This window comes from Tachysurus fulvidraco, chromosome 13 (genome assembly GCF_022655615.1).
Source record: "Tachysurus fulvidraco isolate hzauxx_2018 chromosome 13, HZAU_PFXX_2.0, whole genome shotgun sequence".
Taxonomy (NCBI): Eukaryota; Metazoa; Chordata; class Actinopteri; order Siluriformes; family Bagridae; genus Tachysurus; species Tachysurus fulvidraco.
Genome location: NC_062530.1, coordinates 25,933,713 through 25,946,212, shown reverse-complemented (window position 1 = coordinate 25,946,212; position 12,500 = coordinate 25,933,713). Strand labels below are relative to the sequence as shown.

General features: G+C 44.0%; 1 long non-coding RNA gene across 1 annotated transcript in view; it reads left to right on the top strand.

Moving 5' to 3' along the window:
- The first annotated feature begins 11,447 nt into the window (after positions 1 to 11,447).
- LOC125146220 overlaps positions 11,448 to 12,500 on the top strand; it is a 2,306-nt gene continuing 1,253 nt past the window's right edge. Inside the window, exon 1 of the long non-coding RNA XR_007144725.1 lies at positions 11,448 to 11,603. This is a non-coding gene — a long non-coding RNA (uncharacterized LOC125146220). The remainder of the gene's footprint in view (positions 11,604 to 12,500) is intronic.

The following is a 12,500-nucleotide window of genomic DNA, read 5'->3' as shown; positions in this document are numbered from 1 at the left end:
CTCCTGAATGTTAAAGACACTGAGTTTGTTCCTTCTGTAATCCAGCACCAAGATGCCGATATTCCCTGCTGTTATTCTTCCACCATATTAAACCCACCTCACGTCCCGTTTCTACACGTCGTCTTCTAGCACCGTGTAAACGTGACGTGTTCGGTACTGTTCGTGCCGCTGCTTATCGTATTCACGCTCACGGGCTTTATCGTCGAAACGTTTTCTTTCTTTCGCATTTACTTTAACAAAATAAACGGAGTCGCTCTGTCGCATCCTGCTGCTGTGCTGTGATGTCGCTAATCTGTCTCCTGTTTAAACAGAACGCAGATCGATAGAAAGGCGTGTTAAGGAGCGGACGGTCGGTCGGCTAACGACCTGCAGAACTTTTGATAGACAGAAGACCCATTAATCAGAGAACATTGTCTTTATTTCACAGGTCTGAGATCAGTGATATGCAGATTAAAGAGACTAGAGATTATCGATGCATTAAATTGCGTTTTCAGATTAAAGTCGCTCCGATGGCGCACGTGAAGTGGACAGACGGATGGAAAGACAAACAGATAGCTGTACGTACAGTAAAGACGTTTGGACAGGCAGATGAACTGATGACTGTACTGGTACACTGCTGTATTTCCACTCTCACGTGTACAGTACAGGGACACCATAAACACACAGGACAGAGATCAGAACATCAACAAGTGCACATGGCCTGAAGCACAACCATGAACAAACTCTCACAGCTGGAAGGAAATTAGAGTCACTTTCCACCTCGATTGTTCCCAGCTGGCAGCTGATCACAGGGGCAATAAAAAGACTGCTGATAGGAGAAGAGCAGAGGAACAGGAACTGTATGAAACGGAACACTAACCCTTGTCTTTAAATGCTCGTGTTAATGAGTTGTGTAATTTCTGCCCATGACTTGCCCCTAAAGCCTGACTGAGATGTTTATAAACCCTGAGACAGACAGGTCTTCATTTCACAATGCTTACTAGATATTCAGCTCTATTTCCAAGCGATGATCCGTAAATCTTCTTCATCCTCTGATTTCATGTTGGCAGTGATGCGGGAAGGTCTTGTCATACAGTCTACTGCCTGCTTTAGATCGGTTCTCGATCACCCAGAGGAACAGGGATTAGGGTGAGCAGCGACTGAGACTGAGGTTGAATATGAGGAATAAATCACCTGCAGGATGTGAGCTCTGTTTCCACAGGAATGATTCGTCGGTGAAGTGACAACTTCACATCTTTGTGTAAATTCGTTGCCTTTAATCGAGCTGCATCACAGGAAGCTTTTACTCATCAGCTCAGCTAAGCTCCACACCGTAATTGCCCCAGTCTTGGAGGTGGCAGGACCGAGATAACACCTGAAGATCTATGGAGTTCTGACCAGTCCAATCTACACCAAATATTAAACCGTTACAGTGTCTTTCTAGCTGCTGCTTCCTGGACAAACATCTGTAGACCTCATGGAAACTCAACTTGTGGATCAGAACATTTGAAAGGTGTTGAACTAGAGCTCCAACCAGTCGACTGCTGATTTACTGCCTCTCCTGGGTTTACCCTCTGTTACAGAGACAAAGATGATTACGGCTCATGAAACAGAAAAAAACATTTGCCCTACTGTATCACTAAGAGATCATGGGTTTGAGTCCCAACAACACCACAGGCTTCCAGAGCCGGAAGATGAATGAGCCATGTTCTTAAGTTTGGAATGATGGCACATTTTCTGTCCCCTGTGAGTCACAACAACTCTAGCCAATCATCTGTAAGCTCAGGTAATTTGATGAGAGTAGATTGTGTTCGTCTGGCTTCATGTGGCTTGGTGCAATTACATCTCAGTCTTCACCATCTCCAGTTGGTAGCTGTTGAGAGATAGGGAAAACTGGGGAAGTCGTGGCCTAATGGTTAGAGAGTTTGACTCCTTACCCTAAGGTTGTGGGTTTGAGTCTCGGGCCGGCAATAACACGACTGATGTGCCCTTGATCAAGGCACCGAACCCCCCAACTGCTCCCCGGGCACCGCAGCATAAATGGCTCCGGGTGTGTGTTCACGGTGTGTGTGTGTGTGTGTGTGTTCACTGCTGTGTGTGTGTGTGTGTGTTCACTGCAGTGTGTGTGTGCACTTTGGATGGGTGAAATGCAGAGAACGAATGATGAGTATAGGTCACCGTACTTAGCCGTATGTCACGTCACGTCACTTTCTGAGGTGATCTTTATAAAGAAGATCCCTGGATCAACTACCACGTGTTCAGGGCAAAACACAGTAACCATCTGCTTCACTGCTGCATTCGAACCCGAGTCTGCACCAAACCGGACCTGAGAAGTGAGTAGAAGAGATAACTAGAGGACAGCATCCAACATTTATGTTCCACCATTTTGAAGATGCTTTGTTCCATTTGGTGACCTCGGTGATGCGCGACGCTCACGTAAGACTGGAGCTGAATTTGGATAAATGAGGCAGTAAGACGCAGTAGCACGCAGCCATGCTCCACTTCCCCCGAATACTAATGTCACGCCGTGTTTGTGTTTCAGTTATTCCACCTTGCCGAGTTTTATGTTCCTTTTGTTCCTCTTCGAGCTGTTTATTAGCTCAGTGGCTCCCTGCCATTGCAGCTCCCTTGTTGCGTGTTCTTGTCTGCGCTTTTGTTTTTTTTTAGCCTTGAAGTTACTTTGTTGTACTTTATGCTAATAAATTCTGTACACACTTGGATCTTTGTGCCAGACTGTGCTCAAAGAGTAAGCATGTTTGGTTCAGCGAATGGTTTTCTGTAAAAATAATGGATTTTGTGCTATAATTGTGCTATATTGCATGCGCATGCATTCCCGTCGCAGCTCAGAATCAGAACCGAAATTGTGCGAGGTGCAATTTTTTTACGTGAAGGATTTAATCGGTGCTGGCAACGGGTTCTGGCTGGAGGAGTTGATGGGGGAGGGTGTTGGTTCGCAGCAGCGGCGATGTGTGGGGGCGGCTCGAAGGCGAGGATTTAAAGGAGGGGAATTTACGGAAGTCGTGCCGGATCGGTGCGCTTCGCAGACAGCTGATTAGCAGCTGATGCAACTTACTGCGTGGCCTGCCTGAACTAACACGATGCTTGATTGGTGCTAAAAGCTGTTTAATTACGTGACACACACAGTATGTGTACAACATGTGGACTGATTAGCATCAAGGTTAAATGTTTTTATTAGCATGAGAAAATGTGGCCGTTAAAGGCAGGGTCTCCGATTTTTGAGAAATGCTTCAGAAAACTGAGTCGGGCTGAAAACTAAACAATAATCAAAACAAACGTGTAGCCAATGAGCAGAAAGGGGCGGGTCTTGTCGATATGGGCGGAGAGAGCGTTCGGTGCGCATGTGTGACATTAGCAGAAAGCGGTTTTAACATTGACATGGAGGATAAAAACAAGGAAAGAAAGCGAAGAAAGACTTACGATAAGGACAAGAAGTAGGATGTGTTAATATAGGATCAGCTTTCCAGCGCTGGAGAGAACTGAAGGAGCAGGAAGTTGGCCACATATTCACAGGTTGGAGTTTCCCGAGTCAATAACTCCTGAGCTAAACGCTGTTACTACACAAATAACACCTCTTTTCTATCGTAGTAATGTAGAGAGGCAGCTACAACCACGTTTTGTGTAGTAACAGCGTTTAGCTCAGGAGTTATCGACTCGGGAAACTCCGACCTGTGAATATGTGGCCGACTTTACTTAAGACGCCGAGGCGCTTTTTTCCTTCTCGATAGGTGAGTAACGTTGGTTTTGCTTTGTTACACAGAACTAATATATGCCTTTGTCCTTTACATCATTATGCTTGTGTGTCATTTTTGCTTGTTTGTTTATCTACAATCGTATTGTTCTTCCCTTCAGCTACGATAAAGACACGTTTCTTTCTGTTAGTCGCCTGGGTTACGTATGTATGTGTGGGCGGAGCTATCGATACAGGGGCGGGACCCGTTTGGGTTAGGGGCGTGTTTGTTTTGGTGATTTTATATGACAACATTTGCTTTCAAAAATCAGAGATCCCACCTTTAATCTTAATGTAAAGACTTTATATCACTTGCATCTTAAAACTGTATTTCAATATTTATCTCTTTTAAATAATTACTAACTATCATTTTCACACACACACACACACACACGTACATCAGAGTGTCCGTGTTTTTCAAAGCTTTGAAAATATGAGATTCCTAAAGCTGTCAGGTGAATTAATTTAAAGGGCCAAACAGCAGACAGTCTAATCTCTTTGTGTTGGATTAGATCAGGAAACCAGTAAATAGAGCTAGACATCGCTGCTGTTACACACAGGACCACTGTGTCAGTCTTTGGTAGTTTAAATCATAAAAACGTTTTGCTTCAGTGGTTTCAAAGGGGATTCTTTTCTCCTTTTCTCCTCTCCACACACACACACACACACACACACACACACACACACACACACACACACACACACACACACACACACACACACACACAAAAACACACACACACACACACACAATGTAGTGAAAATGCTGATCTGCTGCATTTATATATTTTGGTTTAAATACAATAATTTGATTAAGGAATATTTGAAATTAGAAATAAAAAGTTAATCCAGACTTGAAATCCACTACCGGGTTACTGACTTGTCCACTGATTTGTCCAAGGTCCTCGGTTTTGTTTCCAGAGTCCATGGATATGCTAATGTAAATATTCAGGACAAGCATCGTTTCATTCCACCGTGTACATGTAAAAGAAAATATTCTTTCATACAGATTTCAATATTTAAAACATCTTTCCTGCAGGTGAGGATGTACAGGTTTCCTAGGACATCAGAGACACATCATTTCCTCCTGACGAGAGATTATTGGACATGTTGGTCCTGCTTCATGTCTTGTCTTAAAAAAAGGTGCTTCTAAGAACCCAGAGAGAACCCCACGAGCACGGCGTCTCGTCCTCGTCCGCACACGGAATGAGACTTCTTCATTAAAATGACAGGCTTGTTGCTGTAATCCTGCGGTGCTTAACTGCTCTCTTCACAGGATGAATACTTGGCTAAACAATGCGAGTTCCTGTCTGCTTCAGAGAACTGCAGGTGGCACATGGAGAGGGACGAGTGGGAGCAAAAGGAGGGGTTTAAATTACAGCTCACAGAACTGAAGCCAATCCCATCATGCACCAGCTCCACCAATGCAGCGCTGCTGGCAGGACTGCACCTGAATGGGATCAGTTAGCAAAGCGTTCACTCAGAGAGAGAGAGAGAGAGAGAGAGAGAGAGAGAGAGAGAGAGAGAGAGAGAGAGAGAGAGAGAGATCATCACAGAGAGAGAGAGAGAGAGAGAGAGAGAGAGAGAGACTGATTACCACAGAGAGAGAGAGAGATCATCACAGAGAAAGAGAGAGAGAGAGAGAGAGAGAGAGAGAGAGATCAACACAGAGAGAGAGAGATCATCACAGAGAGAGAGAGAGAGAGAGAGAGAGAGAGAGAGAGAGAGAGAGAGAGAGAGAGAGAGATGCTGCTTCTTTTTAAACACTGACCTCAGAACAGCCATGAACCCATTACAAGCTTCTGAAATATTGATGTAAAATCACACAGGAGTCGCCGTCCTTCACCCCGCAGCTACCACAAGGGTGCTTTGAAGCACTCAAACAAAACACACAAACACACACACACACACACACACACACACACACACACATAAACACACACACAAACACACTCACACACACACACACATGACACATACACACACACACACACACACACACACACACACACACAGGCACAGACAAATCAGTAGTCTGAACAAACAGGACAAGAGGATTTCGTGTTCGAGCGTGATACATATGATCACCGGTGAGGTTTTCTGTAAGGTGATCATTAATGGAAGGAGTCTCCAGTGCCAGCAGGTTGAAACAGTCAGGAAAATTTCCACTCATGTTTTTTTACACTAAATTATTTGCTTACTGACACCAAACCGTATCAATATCAGACGTGTGGTCTGTGTCCGTGACGTGACTAAAACTTTACAGAAGCTTTGTACACTAGATTTGTGAGATTGTGTGTAACATACCAGCTTTCTATCATGTTCTTAAACTGATGACAGTATTCATTATTCATTATGAGTTTACCAAAGCAGTAGCCTTTCATTTCACTAAACCTTTCACTCCGACATCACCATGGAAACCAGTGCGCTTCCCTAAACACCACAACACGGTAATGTAACATGATTAGATGTTTGTTATCCTCAGAGAGATGAAGATTATAGAGATTTATAGTGATTTACACTGAAGATATTCACTCGTTTTTCTACAACACACACACACACACACACACACTTCTGAAGCAGACCGAAAGCCTGGTTCCAGAGACAAAGCGCTTTAACACAACACTCTGGATCGAGCGACACAAAACACCGGCGGAATAATCAGTGTGGGTCGTGCGGTTATAGACAAATAATCAGTGAAGCGTTGTGATGAAGTGAGTTTACTGTAATCACACTGAAGCTGATTATTATTTTCTTTTTCATGTATTAAAGAACGATACACAGAGTTTTTTTTATCTATTTAAAGGTCCACAGAACCTCAGCTCCTGCTCTCACTTGTATTCTAGCAGCTACAACTAACAGATATATGAAGATGTTTATTTTACGTTACAGCGTTACCTCGAACCGCAGACGCCGAAGTCTTCTGTAATAAATATTTAATAAACATCTCCTTACTTAAAGATTCAGCAGAGCAACATTTTACAACCTGTTTACTTGATATAAAGTTGAATCTAATCTAATCTAATCTGTTGTAAGGATTAAATGAAACGATCTGAATCATCTGCTCTACGAGTCCCCGTGAACGAGACGCTGTAACCGGGAAACTCGGCGCTAGAAGACGAATCAACACCAATCGGATGAGAGAATTCTGTGATGTAAATGGCAGCGATTCGTGTTGACGCTACGTGGCGTCTGATGTTCAGATGGAGATTAAAAGTCCTGCAGAGGAGAAAATGAGAAACAGAGAAAGCGGCGGATGATTTTTTTCCTCCCTGTTTTTCAGCCACAGCGCCGTCTGTTCCCTCGAACCGCTGTAGCGTTCCTATGTTCACTGACCTTGTACCTCTGCAGTCAGGTCTGAACCCCTCCCTCTGTCACGTGTCGAAACTGAGTGTAAACGCCGCGTCTCTCACTCCTTCTGCCGTCATTTCATTAGCTTTAATGGACAGAAATACACTTGTGTGTCAGCTCAATCAGCCTGGAGAGATAAAAGCAGAGTTCTGTTCCTGTTCAGAGCTCATATTTATTTCTTTAAACTGATAGAGAGAGAGGTGGGGGCACGGAGGCTTAGTGGTCAGCACGTTTACCTCACACCTTTGTGGTTGGGGGTTCGATTCCCGCCTCCGCCTTGTGTGTGTGGAGTTTGCATGTTCTCCCCGTGCCTCGGGGGTTTCCTCCGGGTACTCCGGTTTCCTCCCCCGGTCCAAAGACATGCATGGTAGGTTGATTGGCATCTCTGGAAAATTGTCCGTAGTGTGTGAGTGTGTGAGTGAATGAGAGTGTGTATGTGCCCTGTGATGGGTTGGCACTCCGTCCAAGGTGTATCCTGCCTCGATGCCCGATGACGCCTGAGATAGGCACAGGCTCCCCGTGACCCGAGAAGTTTGTATAAGCGGTAGAAAATGAATGAATGAATGATAGAGAGAGAAAGCTCTTGAGGAATCAGTGCCATTTTGTGTTGTTAACTCTAAACGGTCTTCATCGCACCACAAATGTCTTTTGTGCTCTATAATAAGGAGCGCGTTTGGGGATTTGACTCCATCCGATGGATTCTCCACACTCACGTCTCTACCGAATTGTCGCAGCGTTCTCTCTATAATCCTCTCTGTGTACGGCTTCACGGCGTAATTCTGCAGTTTAAAGGAACCCGACAGATCGGTAAGAAGTTCAATCTTCTTAAAGGACTTAAATAAAGTGCAACAGGAAGTGAACGGAACAATGGGGGTGAGTAAACTGCAGAAATACTCCAATATAAAGATCTTTAATATGACAATGAGATATTAAAGATCCAGAGCTGCTACTAGAATGAAATTGAGTATGAAGTATGATGTGTGAGTGGTTGTGATGGACCCTAAGAGGAGGCTTTATAACAGTTTATAATCACACCCTCCGGTGTCACCCAGATGAGGATGAGGTTCACTTTTGAGTCTGGTTCCTTTCAAGGTTTCTTCCTCTTCCATCTAAGGGAGTTTTTCCTCCCCACAGTCACCTCAGGCTTGTTTATTAGGGATAAATACAAACACATTTAAATATTAATCTTTGTATAATAAACCTTTTATACTATATTTATGTTCTGTAAAGCTGCTTTGAGACAATGTCCATTAATAAAAGCTCTATACAAATAAAATTGAATTAAATTTAATTTTATTTGAATTGAATAAATTATTGTCTCTTTTATCTGTTTCAATAACCAGGCTAAGTTTTCAATAACAAGGCACACACACACACACACACACACACACACACACACACACACACACGTGGAGTAAGTTTGGAAAATGTGCTATCGCAATTTAAACAAACAGACGAAGGTCAAATCTGCGTGATGATGTGAGGCAGGGACAGAAATACAAACACAGCTCGTATCACAACCTGGATGGTTCCCAACGTGGAGGAGTTTATTAATAGATTATTTAAAAACGTAGCAGTAACTTTGTGCACTGTTGTTGTTGTTGAGGGATGACGCATACACATGGTATGGAAGGGGATTTATGTTCATCAGCCAATCAGATCGCTTGTTACAGACAGGAACTCAGACGCCATGACTGTCTGTGATTCTGACTTTTAGCTTCACTTTCTGTACTTATTTTTATGTTTATTCATTTAGAGTGTGTGTGTGTGTGTGTGTGTGTGTGTGTGTGTGTGTGTGTGTGTGTGTGTGTGTGTGTGTGTGTGTGTGTGTGTGTGTGTGTGTGTGTGTGTGTGTGTGTGTGTGTGTGTGTGTGAGTATTTGTGTGTATGTGTGTGTGTGTGTGTGTGTGTGTGTGTGTGTGTGTGTGTGTGTGTGTGTGTGTGTGTGTGTGTGTGTGTGTGTGTGAAAACACTGTTACCATGGAAATCAGAGTCGGGAGACTAATTCTGTTTCTCGAACCTTAAGCTCGTTAAAAACTTTTCCAACATCAACTGTTGTAGGAGCAGTCTGTGTGTGTGCATGTCTGTGTGTGTGTGTGTGTGTGTGTGTGTGTGTGTGTGTGTGTGTGTGTGTGTGTGTGTGTGTGTGTGTGTGGTGTGTTTGTTTGTGTGTGGTGTGTGTGTGGTGTGTGGTGTGTGTGTGGTGTGTGTTTGTTTTGTGTGTGGTGTGTGTGTAAGCGTGTGTGTTTGTGTATGAGTGTGTGTATGAGTGTGTGTGTTTTTTTTTGTTTGTTTTTGTGTGTTTGTTTGTGTGTTTGTGTGTGTTTGTTTGTGTTTGTGTTTTTTTGTTTTTTTGGTGTGTGTGTGTGTGTGTGTGTGTGTGTGTGTGTGTGTGTGTGTGTGTGTGTGTGTGTGTGTGTGTGTGTGTGTGTGTGTGTGTGTGTGTGTGTGTTTTCCTGCTCTAACACTCAATCCCACTACTGATTAGTTGACAGAAGTGTCCTAACAGAACACACTCCAGACTTCGGCGTCTCCTGCGGCCCTGAAACATCTGGCTGTGGCTCTAAACACTTCTCCTTAATTTTCTGAAGTTCTAAACATCATCAAAGTCAGAAAAATGGTTTGTAAAAGACACTTAATGATAATTATGTGTGATAGAGCGAGAGAATCTCAGACCGAATGCCTTTTGTTTTCATTGTGTCCTAAATTCTCCTGCTGGATCGTTTCATCTGCAGACTTTCTTTTCTTTTTGTTTAAAACATATAAAGGCAGTGAATGTGGCTCTGATTATTTATTTATAGCCTGAAGATTTAAAACATGTGGGCTTTTAAATAAAGGCACAATCAGAGAGGTAAGGTCACAAGTCTCTCTCTCTCTCTCTCTCTCTCTCTCTCTCTCTCTCTCTCTCTCTCTCTCTCTCTCTCTCTCTCTCTCTCTCTCTCTCTCTCTGTCTCTCTCTCTCTCTCTCTCTCTCGCTCTCGCTCTCGCTCTCTCCTGTCCTGTGTTTGTGAAAGATAGGTGTCCGGTATAGCCATCTGGAGAGCTGCAATAAGTTTCAACACACACGCTCACAAAACACACTCACACACACTCAAACACACATGCACACAAACACGCACACACATGCACACACATACACACACGCACAAACACACACACATACACACACATACACACAAACATGCACTCAAACACACACATACACACATGCACACACATACACACACACGCACAAACACACACACACTCACACACACAAACTCACACACACTCACACACATACACACAAACACGCACACAAACACACACATACACACACGCACACACGCACAATCACACACACATACACATACACACGTGCACAAACACACACATACACACATACACACACGCACAAACACACACACATACACATATACACGTGCACACACTCACACACACTCGCACACACATACACACAAAAACACACATTCACACAAACCGGCAGGCAACACAAAATGATTCTCACCTGTTTCTTATGTGTCTAAGCATAATACAAACAAAGAGACATTATAGTTCTGACAGGAACGTCCATCTCCAGGAGACCATCTCCATCTGGATGTGTGTAAACTAGTCAGATTTAATGTATTAAAGAGTTCTGAGAAAGATCTCGCTCCACATCTCAGCTCCATAAACACTTTTATTCCAGTTCGTTCTATCCGTCTTTTCCCCCCTGATTGATCTATTCCTCCTTTAAACGCGGTCAGTGAGTCGCGGCGTTCCTATTGTCCCCGGCGTGTTTGTAATTTGTCTGTGTTCGGGACATTAAGTACATCATCAGGGCTCCATCTTACATTAATCTGGTGTTGTGTGTGGATTTATTATTAGCTCCACAGGAAGAGCCGCCGGAGGCTCCGTTTGCTTTTAAAGGCCGAGCTGCTCTTCTGTTTGCTGCTTCACCATGTGCAGAAGGACGTCCTGGAGTTTAGGACCTGAGTGTGTGATCACAAGCTCTGATCCTCTCGTCTGTCCAATCAGATCTTTTCCAGTTTCCAGGATTTTTTTTGTAACAGGGGCCATTAAGGGGCCACATGTTACATTCAGGGGCCAAGTACAGGGTACATTCAAGTACACAAAATAATTTATTCAGTACGGTGCAAATACATTTCGGCAGTCATTCATTTTTCAAACGCTCGAGTGCCGCCAATTGGTTGGGGGTGGAACTGCATCTGTGATCGTTGTGAAAAATTCTCCGGTTGTCGCTTCTCGTCGACGATTGGTGGAACGGGGGCCGATCAGGGGCCAATCAGATTTCAGCAGGGGCCAGGGCCCCTGTGGCCCCGCCTCTAGTACCGCCCTGTTCCTAAACCACATTCCAGCCAGTGGAAGGAGAAAGTGCGTCGTGGACCTGAGCATTTACATTAAGTAGCACTCCAGAGTTTCCAGAATCTTCTGCTTGAACTTTGACCTCATGTGAACCTCATGTGTGTGTCCACAGATTGCTGAGATCCTGACCAACATGAAACCGTCTGTCCTCCTGACGCTGGTAAATATTTTGTGGCGCAAAACACTGAGCTTTAAATCACATGCTGATGTTCCACCGACTGCAGCAGCGTCCAGATTTATTTCTAGTCCGGCGACGCCTTCAGACGAGAAAAAATAACTTCGTCTCGTCGTCAAGACGATTAAAAATCAGAGCGTAAATCAGTCTGACGTTTTACCTGTTGTTTAGTTTAGACAGTAGAAAGTAGCTTAAAGTGTTAGCGAGCGCTTGCAGTGACAGATGACAGATTTAGCAGGAAACAGTTTATTATTTCAGCCCTGATGTGGTGTATAATGAGGATGATGAACTTTAGTGAGGTCACAGCTCTGTATCTGCTGCACTGCTGATTATTTTCCTCTTACGGAGCAGAACGGAGCTGAACACAGCAGAACTCTTTCTCACCACACGTTCATCCAGATTTCCTGCTTTAACAGGTTTCTCCTTCACTGTGATGCGTCTCAGTAAAACACACACACACGCACACACACACACACACACGCACGCACACACACAAACACACACACACACACACACTAAACCCCTCTACAATAAGCTTCATTCTCACTCGAGAAGATTGATGTCCACTTTCATGAAATGGATGTGACCTACAAATCTCTGGCTGTCTCAAGGCCCTACATTTCCACAGCTTTCTAACACCAATAGCTCCAATTTACCACTAAACCGTCATTCTGCACCGTCCACATCGACGTCTCTGCTCCGGCGTCTCCGGCTCGCTCGCAACGAACGAGGGAACGATCCTTTTCTCCGTCTGATCACACAGATTGTGTTCAATTGAAGGCTTTTGAACAGCAATAATGGGTTTGGATAATGAGGCACTTCAACGTAGCCTTGAGAGTCTCTCATTCCATCTTTCTCTCATTCCCTCTCTCTCTCTCTCTC